At 43.1% G+C, this 12,840-nt stretch overlaps 2 protein-coding genes across 2 annotated transcripts in view; one reads left to right on the top strand and one right to left on the bottom strand.

Moving 5' to 3' along the window:
* MED12L (mediator complex subunit 12L) overlaps positions 1 to 12,840 on the bottom strand; it is a 504,977-nt gene that overhangs the window by 350,893 nt on the left and 141,244 nt on the right. The window lies entirely within an intron of this gene.
* P2RY14 (purinergic receptor P2Y14) overlaps positions 12,671 to 12,840 on the top strand; it is a 41,821-nt gene continuing 41,651 nt past the window's right edge. The window contains exon 1 of the mRNA XM_066599889.1: positions 12,671 to 12,782. The gene's annotated coding sequence lies outside the window, so the exon portion shown is untranslated. The remainder of the gene's footprint in view (positions 12,783 to 12,840) is intronic.

Below are 12,840 nucleotides of genomic sequence, written 5' to 3'. Positions count from 1 at the left end.
GCGCCCGCCCGTACATGCTGAGGCAGACACTTCATTGTAGACGTCTCTCACTTGTAAAGTGCTTCTTCATTCAAAATAAGTAAAATTTAAAACAGGAAAACCATTGTGGTTATACTGTATATAGAATATCCTGTGTACCTCTATGACAGCTGGGGCGATAGTCTGATATCGCATTGACTCTACATGCTTGTCCGTTCTCCATGCATCTCCTTTTAAGTTGATGATCTACATTATTTATAATGCCCTTGCAAAGGTAGAAGCCTCTTTTAAGGTGCACCAACATTTAAGAAGCCTCTAATGGATGTGTTTTGTTGGATGTTTCACCTTTTGCATGGGTGACATAAGACAGTGTAAATAAAAGTGATTTAACCTGTGCAAAGTGCTGTTTACACTGGTGACATAGCTTCCATTATTCCTGGAGCCATGAAGGCGATGACAGATTTGCAGGTCATACAGCTGATAATGTGTCTGTAAGGTTTCTGCCAGTTCCTTTTTTTACAATAGAGAATAGCTCATCAGCCTGACATTGTTCATTGTTAGCAGGTCCAGAGTGACAACCATTCTATTGTCATACCAAAAATGGGAAGCTGTCACACCTCTCTCCCTGGGGGCTCAGGTGCAGGACTGAATTACGAATCCATGATGTTTGGACCTATAACATGGCACACACAAATGTTGTAACTTCATAGACTGGCATTTTCACAAGGAGGCATGCAAATTGTTTTTCTTAAGGATTTACACAAGGATATGTACAGCTGACAAGGAGTATTTTTTATGCTTACATAAACAAAAAGATCAGCTGACGAATGAGGATTTACTGATTGTTTGCACTTTTACACAACCCGATAATGGAGCAGAAAAGTTTTGAGGCGGACATTTTTGCCCGATTGTCCAGCCGTGTACAAGGTGCCTTAAGGCGATTATCGTTCAAAAATTAATTTAAACGAGCGGAAGTGAACGTCTAAAAGCAAGCCGACAATTGAATGATGAATGACAAAAGTTCGCTTTTCACTCCCCATTCATTTTGTTAGTTATTGAACTTGGACGGCAAGGGTCCGTAATGTCGATCTGGAATGACCACGACCAAGAGCATTGTTCCATTCAGTGTAGATGTCAGAGGAGATACTGTTGCCTATCTGTTGCACCCACAAGTGCCACAGATGACCAGAAGGGCCAATCATTAGCTCGTTCACTAGTCGTTAGTTTAAACAGCGCTTGTTCGGTCTTTCACATTCGCTTATACTGAAACTGAGCGAAGCTGAACAACTCTTGTTGGAATGAGCCAACGATGTGTCTGCCTGTCTAAACAGGCTGAACGCGAGCGAATGAGGTAGCAGTGACGTCACTTGCTTGTTTGATTGCTCAAACGAGAATCACCTTGTCTAAAAGTAACCTTAGGCCTCAGGTCCATGGGCATTTTTTCATCAGCGAACACGTTTTAATCAGCGATAACTTTTGATGGAGCATTGAGGGTATATCCATTTCCATGTATTATGTGCACCTATGGAATGTGATGTGAAGAATGGTTTGCTTCAATAAATAACAACTTCATTAATCTTAGCGAATGAGCTAAGGGTCCTTTCAGATGGGACGATTGTTGGGTGTCGGTGATAAACTAATTTATTAATATCTAATACTATGTGCAAAATGTTTAACTTGGTTAAAGCTGATACCAAGTGCTGAGCCAGACAACGGTCAAGGCAGAGCAACCAAAACAATGCAGAAATTAAACCTGTGTGTTTTATTCGTTTGTCCAGGTCTACAAACTTCCCAACAATTGCTTTCTGCAACAACAAGAGCAGTTTTTTTTAGGGCTCCTGTCCACGGGCGATAGTTCATTGCATTATCCGCGGCGATAATTTGGACGCGGGGAATGCTTTCCATAGCATTGTTATGGAAAGCGCAGCCCCAAAGTCCACAAGAAGAGAATCCTAGCGATTCTCTGCTCGCGGGATTCAAATCGTGGCATGCCGCGATTTGCCACGATTCTCCGCAGTAAGCCTATCTGTCAGACAGCTCTTCCCCCCTGCTCCCCGTGTCACAGCCGTGGACAGGGGACCGTAGATGTAAAGTTTCTAGACTTTTGGTGGACTATATTTGCCATTTGACTATATCTGTGCAAATCTGTCTGTGCCAAGAGCTACAACTGGGGGTAATGTGTGGTATGGTTTTTGCCACCATGTGGCATTTTCTACACGGGTCATTAAGTAAGTGTGGTGTCTTTTATGATATGTTTTCTGTAGTTTTTGTATTTATGACTTGATCCTGTATGGCAACTATGAACCTTTCTATTTTTCCAAAGATATTCCCCCAAGCCAGCCAGCAGTTTGACGCAGTTTTGTTAACATGATCCTGACTGAGACCAAATGTATGCCCACCATAGAGCTCCTTCTTGGGCCATGAAGACTTAAAGGTGTTGTCGGTGTGTTGAGCAATGTCTAGATTACAGGACTGTAAATTTGGTGGTGTGTTTCTGTCTCCTAGAGCTATTACTTTAGGCCTTCTGCACATGGACAGATTTGCATTGTGAAATCCAGAGCGGGATTCCACAGCAAATCCAGCCCATATCATGCTATGAGAAAACAGAATTTCCTGCCCACAAGCGGAAATCAATTGCAATTTTCCACTCGCGGGGGAGAAATTGCAGCATGCTGCGATTTTTTGCGGGCTACGCATGGCCGCCTTCCCTTGAAGTCAATGGAAGCCGTCCATCTAGCGGCCATTCTGCAATCATCATTGCAGAATGGTCGCAGGATCCGTGTCATCGCCAGCGCGACGTCATCTGTACTGTGCATGTGCGCCAGCCGGCACATTCGCAGCAGAGGAGCAGACCAGCGGAGAGGTACACTGGGGGTAACCCGCTGGGCACCGGGTCAAACTCCGTTGCAGGAACTGACCCGCCCGTGTGCAGGCAGCCTTATGTAACAGTGATGTCTCATGTTTTCTGTAGAGCCATCGTAGTGTCTGTATTTGTTTGTAGTGTAGGTTTATTATGTGGGCAAGTCCTCATCCACACTCGTTACGAGGGAGAATTAGTCCTCTATTGCAGACTCTGAATGGTGCTGGTTATGCTTTATTAGTGTTGTTCATGTTTATTATGGTTTAATATATAATGCTTATTATTAATAAAGGCATTGCTATTGCTTTGGTCCTCTGGTCTTTTCTGTTATGCCAATAGTAGTATATTCTAAAACTGTGGTGCTGGGCAATGAAAAGGAAAAATTACTACTATGCTATGGTGGTATCATCTATTATTCTATATATTGTTTTAGAAGCCCGGAAAACACCTTTAACCTCAGTAAAGATTAGCTATGAGATATTCTGCTGCAGAAAGCCACAGATGAATCTGTATTGTGTGGATCCTTAGGCCGCCTTCTCAAACAACATATTTGTTGCAGAATCTCTGTAGTAGAAAACTGCAGACACTGTGCCAAACGGCTGCAGATTTGGCACAAATTTTAACCCCTGTATTTCAAGAGTTGAAATCCATAGCACAAATAGTCACGCTGTGGATTTAGAATGTTACAGAAGAGACACTGCTGTGTAATAGGAGCCTTAGGTATTTTTGCACGCATATTGCCCTATTCTACTTGACTCTTTTTCTGCCCGCAGGGCATGTTCACTGCATGCGGCAAACAAAAGCTCCAATTGAAACAGCTAACTAATGTGTTCGTTTTCCAGTGGAATTCCAAGTGTTTCGCTCATCTCCTTGCGTATTACACCCGCATTTGCACACTCACAATTGACTTCTATGTGGACCTTTACTGCAAAATACACAAAAAGATAGAGCGCTGCCGAAAAGGCGCACGCAAAATATGCACATGTGAACAAACCCAATTTGCGTGCGCAAATATGTGAAGTCAGCCTCAGGGAATATTCCCACAGGCGGATTTCCTATGTGAGTTCTGTCTGATTCCAAGATGGACAACAATTGCACAGGAAAGGAACACATTAATTTGAATGAGTTAATTCACACAGGCAATTTTTCTCCCGGACAGATAATCTGAGTTGGAAAAATTGCTGCAGTCCTATTTTTCATTGATTCTTGTGTAAGAATAGCCCATTACTTTTTGCAGTAGTGTAGTAGCCAGTGGGCCGAGTGGATGTGGATGGAGGTGGGTGCAGCAACCAATGTGGGAAGAATGGCAGTGAACTGCCAACAATCCACCAGATATGCAGCATAGAGTGGCGTGGTGATGGGTCGAGACCACATCTTCTCCACAAGCTGGTGCTTTGAAGAAACTTTAATTGTGGCGCTCTATCCCAAGAGCAGAACCCGGAGTTGTGTTAGACTCATTTTCTTTCATCTGTGAGTGCCGTTCCCTCATACAAGCTCCAACGTATGACGGAGTCCCAGGAAAACAAAGCTTTGCACAAAACTTGGAAACTTGCCTCAGTAGCGTGCTACCTCTACTGGCCTTGGGCCTACCTCTTCCAGAACCCACTTCCAGGAGAAGTCCGCCCCCAGTGTCAATGCACAGTCATTCATTAAAGAAACAGTCACCAATATGATGCAATGTAACCATAGGTTTCATGAAAACAATAAAACATTCTAAAAAGCACAAGGGTATCCCCAATTACTGTAGTGTGAAAAAAAATGTGTCAGTCACACAACATGGTAGTTGCATGCAACTGTGATACATTTTTTAAGGCATTTTACTATTTGAATCACATGAGATTCTTTCAAGAGCGTGAGAAAGCGACCATGAAAAACTGATGTAAATCTAATGCAAATCTGATGAAAATTGCTGCAAAATCCCACGTAAAATGGTCAGTCACTAACCTACATCGCACTCGTCTGTGTGAATATAGCCTAAGGTCACCTTCTCACATGGCGGAATCGCTGCAGACATTCTGCAAGAATTTTACGGTGGCCAAATCTGCACCTAAATGGTGTGGATTTAGTCGTGTTTTTATTTGCGGAAAAGCTGTAGAATTTAGCTCTTGTATTTCAAGGATTGAATTCTACCGCGCAATTCCACAGTATAAATAGACATTTTTCAACAATGCTATGGATTTGGTGTGGAAAATATCCATACCATGTGAAGATTTTTAAAATCCCCTCCATGTAGCTTGCAGTAAAAATGCTGCAGTGTCTCCGCCATACGAGAAGGTAGCCCTGTAATAGTACCTTAGGGTGCAATGACACAAGCACTGTTAATGCTTCTGTAATAGTGCTAATTGCTGGGCTGCACCTGTGCTTCCAGGTTCAGCTCAGCAATTTCAGGAACTGAAGAGTGCCAGCGCTGCCACTAATGCTAGTGTAAAAACACGCTTAGGCCATTTTTACACGCCCTAGAAAATTACATGAGATTTGTGCGTTGCAAGATGCACAAATCTCTCACGAATATGAACCCCGTTCTTTTGAAAAATAATGTCCTATCTTTGGGCATTTCTTTGAAACGCCTCACCCATTCCAATGGGTTCGGAAAACACATCACTCAACATGCGATGTGTATTTCCGGCCCCATTGAAAAGAATGGGCGATGCGAGTTTTCCCATTGAAAACAATGGGAAACAATTACCAAACCTCTCCGTGCCGGAGTATCGCAACTGTACTGAAGTCATGGGAGGTGTTTTTGACACAAAACCGCCTCACATCTGCAGGTACATCCTACGTTCGCAAGTGCTATATCGGCCCAAGTTTCAATACCCGATATCGCGCTCGACCGTGTGATACTAGCCTTAGTAAGTCAATTCATTGAAACAAGTCTGTCTCATTTGATTCAGCAATATGCATGACTTTCTGCACCCTCCTGGGACAGTTGCATGCATGAATGTAACCTTAAAGCTCCAAGGTAAAGCTGAATTAGGTGGCTCTCGCACTAAAGGATTTGGTGGAATATCTGCGGTAAAACGTGGCATTGAAAGGCACGTGTTTTCAAATTTTCTTTCACATTTCTTTCTATTTTAATGCGAATTCCACATAAGAATGGATGACAGCGATCCTCAGGCCATACGCAATTAACATTGTGAATGAGCGGCGGAAACACCCCCACCTTGATAGGAGAACACATAGAGGGGCTAGAGGGGTGAGGGAGATCTTTCTTCTGCACGAACGATACGCTGTTCACATGCGTACATCCGCACAGCAAACCGCGATCATTCGCAATTATTCTCTGTGAAGTATCGCAGGTCTTCCGCTGCGGAAATCCGCATGCAGAATCTGACCAGTTTGCGTGAGCACGGCCTTACCTTCATAGCGATGCAATAATCACTGTATTATGGTTTTAGAGTTTATCCATACAAACATGTTTTCGGTTTGTCCAGAAGATCAGAAGGACAATAGGAAGGACAGAGGTTTATGTATCTGACCTTCAGCTGTGAGGATTTAAAGAGAGCAGAATCAGGTTCACATTCTTCCAAAGCAAGAGCAAACAAAACTCCTCCAGCCCCACGAACCTCAGAAGCGTAAAGCACAGCATGGGATTCCATTACTGCGGACCAAGCATCATCATTAAGGCTGCACAATATTTACAAGTTATTACAGCACCAGCAAAGCGGATGAGGTTATAGCGCATCTCATCCCCACACTGTAGAAAACATTCTGCAGTATCAGGATCTTCTCACACCGGCGATTTTCACACTCAAGTTCCGTCCAAAAGCAATATGGATGGAATCCACACGTGAAAATAACACATTGAATGCATTGTGTTTATTCACATAAACTATCTTTCTCTTGCAGTAATGCTGTGAGACAGAAAAATTATTCCATGCCCTAATTTTGGGCGATATCGTCCATTATTTTCTATGGACCGAAAAAGAAAAAAAAACACATTGCACTTGATAGCAGATGCCATTTGCATGTGACTGCCAAGTGATATATATTTTTTCCTATTGAAATATTTTTTGGGGCGCAATGTATTGCACTTGCATAGAAAATCAAAGGTTTACAATCCCGTGTGTATACAGCCTAAATGAACCTGCAGTGCAGATTTTGAATCTGTGGTTTTCACCAATTTTATTGAATGAGGTTAAATCTTTGATGGCGGATTGTCCACTGCAAAAAATACATCCCATGTGATGTGAGATACATACATGCATACCCTTATGCTTGGACTATTTTTGCACAGTACATGCAAATGATGGCTAATTTAGGCCACGGGCGGGTCAGATTCTGCATGCGAGAGCCCGCAGTGGAATCCCACCCTGCCTGTGGCCAAGGACACATAATTACCTGCCCGGCCCAGATGCAGGTCTCCTGCGTCCCAACCGGATCTTCTTTCTTTTTCCCTTTGGTTTGTGTGCGGAAGCGCCGGCCAGTGCACAGCGCATTTTTTTAAACTCCTGCTGTCCCGCAGTATCCGCGGCCTGCCTGCAGTATCAGCTGTGGGCGGGCCACGGATCAGACGGCTTCCATTGACTTCAATGGAAGCCATCTGTGCAGAATCCACAATAAAATGGAGCATGCTGCGATTTGTTTTCCAGACCGAAAGGCATGTATTTCAATGGGCGGCTTGATTTGCGGATCTTCTGCAAATCAGATCCGCCTGTGGACATTGGGCCTAACTGTTGCTTTTGCCTCGGCACTTGATTTCCAAGAGAGTCTTTAAAATCTTATAGATTGCAAATGAAGATAAATTGTTGTATGTATGCACGCCTTTCCTCGCCCTAAACAGATAAAAGCACACACAACCTGTATAGGTTATATTATAGGTTTGTGATTATTGTTAGAGGCGTAACTATAGTGGATGCAGAGGATCCAGTTGCATCAGGGTCCAGTAGGCCCATCTTCATAAAGTAAGCCTAGCAGTATGAATAAGGCATTATAGTTGAAAACTCTGAAATTAGGACATGCCACATGTGATTTTGCGCACGTAAAGTACACACTGGAAAAGCACTAATGTAAGAGGCCCCAATGAAAAACATGGAGGTTTAGTGCTGCATCTTTCGCATACATGAAATATGCAACAAAAAAATGCTCGTATGAGAGTGGCCTAAGGGACCTCTCATATGGGTGGAATTGTTCCACAACACACAGTGGAATTTGTTTAGGGGCTTATTCATACGGGCGAGAATCTCGCACACGTTTTGTGTGTTGCGAAACGCACAAAACTCACACGGATATGAAATCTATTCTTTTAAATGGACTTATTCACATGAGCATGCTCTATCTTTGGAACGCCTCTTTCATTGTTTTCAATGGGACCTTTCCCCCTTAGTGACGGAGCTTTTTTGCTTTTTTCCATTTTTGTTTTTTCCTACTCCCTTTTAAAAAATCGTAGCTCCTTTATTTATCCATCGACGTCGCTGTATGAGGGCTTGTTTTTTGCGGGACGAGTTGTATTTTTCAATGGCACTATTTATTGTACCATATAATTTACTGAAAAACTGTTAAAAAATTCTTAGCAGAGAAATGGAAAAAAACCCGACATTCCACCATCTTTTGGGGCGTCCTGTTTCTATGACGCACAAACTGCAACAAAAACGACCTGATATTTTTATTCTTTGGGTCAGTATGATTACCACGATACCAAACTTATATAGTTTTTTTTTTGCTGTAGTACTTGTATTTTTTTTAAAGATATTTTATTTTTTTCAATTATTTTCTGCGGTCATTTTGTGCGCGCAATAACTTTTTTATTTTTCTGTCGACGTAGTTGTGCAAGGGCTCATTGTTTGCAGGATGTCCTGTAGTTTCCGATAGTATCAATTTGGAATACATACAACTTTTTATTGCATTTTTACTGGAAGACAGGGTAACTAAAAAAGTGTATTTCCGGCGTTCTTTTTTTTTTTTTTCAGACGACGTTCACCGTGCAGGAAAAATAATGCACTACTTTGATAGATCGGACTTTTACGGACGCGGCGATACCAAATACATATTTTTATTTTATGATTTAGATTTTTTAATAATTGATATGGCAAAAGGGGGGTGATTTAAACTTTTATAACTTTTTTTTTTTTACAATTTAAAAAACTTTATTGATCTTTTTTCTTACTTTACTTTGAAGTCCCCCTTTGGGACTTTAACATGCGATGCTTTGATCGCTCCTGCAGTATGACGTAATGCTATAGCATTACGTCATACTGCTTTTTTACAGGCAGTCTATCAAGCCACCCTGTGTGGATGGCTTGATAGGCTGTCTGCTAAGGCAGTCCTGGGGCCATTCATTACGCCCCTGGCTGCCATGACACCTGCACGGCTCCCCCGATCTCACCGCGGGGGGACCGTGCGGGACCCCCAAACAGCGTTCGGGGGATTTAAATGCCGCTGTCAGAATTGACAGCGGCATTTAAAGGGTTAATAGGCCGAGCGCGGCTATTGCCCGCGGGTGTCAGCTGTAATAAACAGCTGACGCCCGCGCTGTATGGAGGGAGATAGCGGCACTACCTCCCTCCATACACGTCCTGCAACAGCAGGACGTAGTTTTACGATAGCGCCGTCACTAAGGGGTTAAAAGACATCACTTGCATGCCGTGCGATGTCTATGTGAGTGCAATGTTTCCCATTGATATATTGGGAGACATTTGCGAACCTCTGACGTATGAAACACTCGCCTGAGAATCACAATTTTACAGAAGTGATGCAAGGAGTTTTTGAATTAAAAAAAACGCCTTGCATTGACGTGAAAAATGCACATTGGCAAGCGTGATATCGGGCCGAATATCTCAGCCTGATATCTTACTCGCCCGTGTGAATGTAGCCGAACTGCAGATTTTGATGCAGATTTAAAAATGGCCTAATTCTGCCAGCGATTCCGCATCGAAATCCGCATTTTGACATAAGGATTTTCAGACAGATTTCCACATTGGCAAATTTTGCTGTGTGCTGAAGATCAATTCCATTCCATATAAAAAGTCCTTAAGGGTACATTCACACGTAGCAGAATTGCTGTGGAATTTCAAATCCGCACCAAAATCTGCGTCACAATTGGTGCAGATTCTAACATGGATATTGACTCGAATCCACATCAGATTTCAATTGAAAAGGTGAAATCTGTTGCAGATGTGTGTCAAAATCTGCACCAAATGATGTGGGTTTTGATGTGGACTTTGGTTCAGAGCTGAACCACAATCCACAGTGCAAAATGAACTGCAGATTTTGGTGTGGATCTGTACCGAATTCTGCTATGTGTGAACGTACCTTAAAGGCCCATTAAGACACAACGATTGTCACTCAAAAGATGTCTTTTGAGCAATAATTGTTGTGTGCCTTAAAGCGCAAGGTGATCGCTCAAACATGGAGTGATCACTTTGCGCTCCGAGCGGGGGATGCAGAAGACAAGCCGGCCCGCTTGTCTTCTGCATCCAGCTGTTCTCTGCTCGGAGCACCCAGCTGCTATACAGCCGAGCGCTCCGAGCGGGGTATGCAGAACCGCTGTATTCTTCATACCCCGGCTGTTCACGGAGTGCTCAGCTGGTATACAGCGGAGCGCTCCGAGCGGGGGATGAAGAACGCAGCTGTTCAGGGAGCGGGATACAGCTAAAACAATAGTATCAGCTGTATCCCACTGTAAACTTCTGATAAGGCTGATTGTTCTCTTTAAGCATGCCGAAAGACCAGCGATCAGCAACAGCTTAACGAAAACTGCACGATGTCTGTGCAGTTAGACCCAACGATTATCACTCAAAAGACGGCTTTTGAGCGATAATCGTTGTGCCTAAATGGGCCTTAAGAGTACTGATCACTATTGTCAGTAATATACATATTTGAGATGAGGAAGAAAGGAACCCCTGCCCCCCACACACACACTGCCCCGTGATACTGGGAAATCATGTGCATTATTAGGATAATTTGGATTTCCCCAAAAGAGGAAACAAGCTCATTGTCATACAGTACAAGGGCACAGTGGTCAGGTGAAGAGGTATGTATAGTCTTATTCATGACACTCAAGTAATCCTTAAGTAATCAATTTCAGTTCCCTTACACATTACTGGGGTCAGGCTGTTACTGTGAAGGTCTGATCAGTGTAATAGCAGCATGCTATACCGTGCCATATGTCATTACACAGTGACTCAGCCGTGTGGGGAATATAGTGAGAAGTGATGTATTGGTGGTGGGAAAGGACTACAGTATATACCATCAGCTTTATGCAAGAGTTTATGGCAAGTCCGGCAAGAATTATTCATTAAAGCAGGTTTTGCTGTGGATCCACCATGGATTTCACTGCGGATTGAAATCTTTGGTGAAAAACAACACCAGTGCAAATCCACAGGCAAAATTTGCTGCATTTCTATTCTTTTGCCGTTCCAGCCTAAGGCCGCTCTCACATATGCGTTCATAAAACACCGCATTGTACAGCTTTTGACAACGTATTTTAACACACCCCATTATTATGATGGGTGATGTGTGTGTTAAAAAGTGCTAAAATGTTCAGAAACGGAGCAGACAGCGCTTGTAAATCGCAGTGTTCAAGCGCGGGTCTGTGAGGCCCCAATGAAATCAGCGGAGGTGTTGTACCGCGATTAGCGTAGTGATTGAAACCCTGCACTAATTGCGGTAAAAAGCGGGCTGTGTGAGAGCGGCCTGAAAGTAGGAAGTACATAAATGCTGCACAAAAGCCTATGCAATAAAAATGAGTTTCTTTGGCAGAACTAGGACAGCATCTTAACTCCTTAAAGATTTATCACAATGCACAAATGTACAACTTTGAAAGGACTTAATCCATCTCTGCTACATCTATAAGTCTATATCAGTGATTCCTAACTTTATTACCACAGGAAACCACTAAAAAATAGTTTCTACTCCAAGAGAACCCCTAATATCGCTCTTGTGTTGAGGTAGGGGCAGGCGACACAGGACTCAGGGTACGATGCAGCCTGCTTTTAAGTCACTAGTCGTGTGCACATGGCTGGCTTTTTCCTTAGGGCCTACCTCGCTTACATATCTGCAACACGTTTGGCACCATGATGTAGGGGACGCGTCTTTGGATGTCTGTTGGAGGTACCCCGATTCACAGAGCTGCAGGACGATGTGATTATATATACATATAATCTAGAATATTGCATTGATGAGCAGTTTGTATTCTGCTTGTAAGATAGTAGTATACCAACAGCAGAACAGCTCAGTGAATAAATATGGTTCCAGAATCAAGCTCATAACAAATACAACAGCAGAACCAACCTCAGTACATGATATGGCACCAGAACTAAGCCCTTTCTATGCAATAGTGAAGTCTACTCTGCTATTCTATACTCCTGGCGCTCGCTCCTTCCTTCTGATGTTCCAAGTAATTGTAGAGCAAGACCTAGAGCCATAAGGAGGATGATTCATGTAGCTTTACAAGATTCTACCACATGCCTGGGCAGAGGGAAAAGATTCTCTGGAATTAAGAGGAGTGAACCTAAATCTGCCAGTGTCCCCTACAACCTGTGCCCTGCATAGCTAAGGTCAGCCATGCCTTTTATAATGGCTGTGCAGTGCTATAATTTGTTTTCTGGGGAGCCCCTAAACGGGGCTGAAGAAACCCCAGTGTTCCTGGAAAATGCTGCAATAGATATATTACTGATTATTGCTTATGTACTTGATTTTCTTCTATATTACACTTTTTGCCAAGCCTTAATAATTCTTGCTGAGTTAATCATCTCTGCAGATTTCTGGTCATCTATAAAAGGTTTTTATTAGACTGCTAGGTAAACAGCAGGATTTGCTGAAGTACGGATCTGTGTAACGTAACTACTGTACAACAGCACTGAGAAGAAGGGGAGGACCCAGACTTCAGTCTGTCGGAGTCCTGGAGCTGGACTGCACCGCTGTGCTTCCTCTTGTGATCATGACAGGGTTGGCAAGCATCAGTATAGGGGACCACAGAGTACATTAAGGCATCATGATAGAACAGGTAAGGCACTCCATCTTTCTGTCATTTATCCGTTCTTTTCATTTATTATAGCGCTAAA

This window comes from Eleutherodactylus coqui, chromosome 1, assembly GCF_035609145.1.
Source record: "Eleutherodactylus coqui strain aEleCoq1 chromosome 1, aEleCoq1.hap1, whole genome shotgun sequence".
Classification (NCBI taxonomy): Eukaryota; Metazoa; Chordata; class Amphibia; order Anura; family Eleutherodactylidae; genus Eleutherodactylus; species Eleutherodactylus coqui.
The sequence above is the reverse complement of the archived record's forward strand: the minus strand, read 5'-3'. Positions and strand labels throughout refer to the sequence as shown.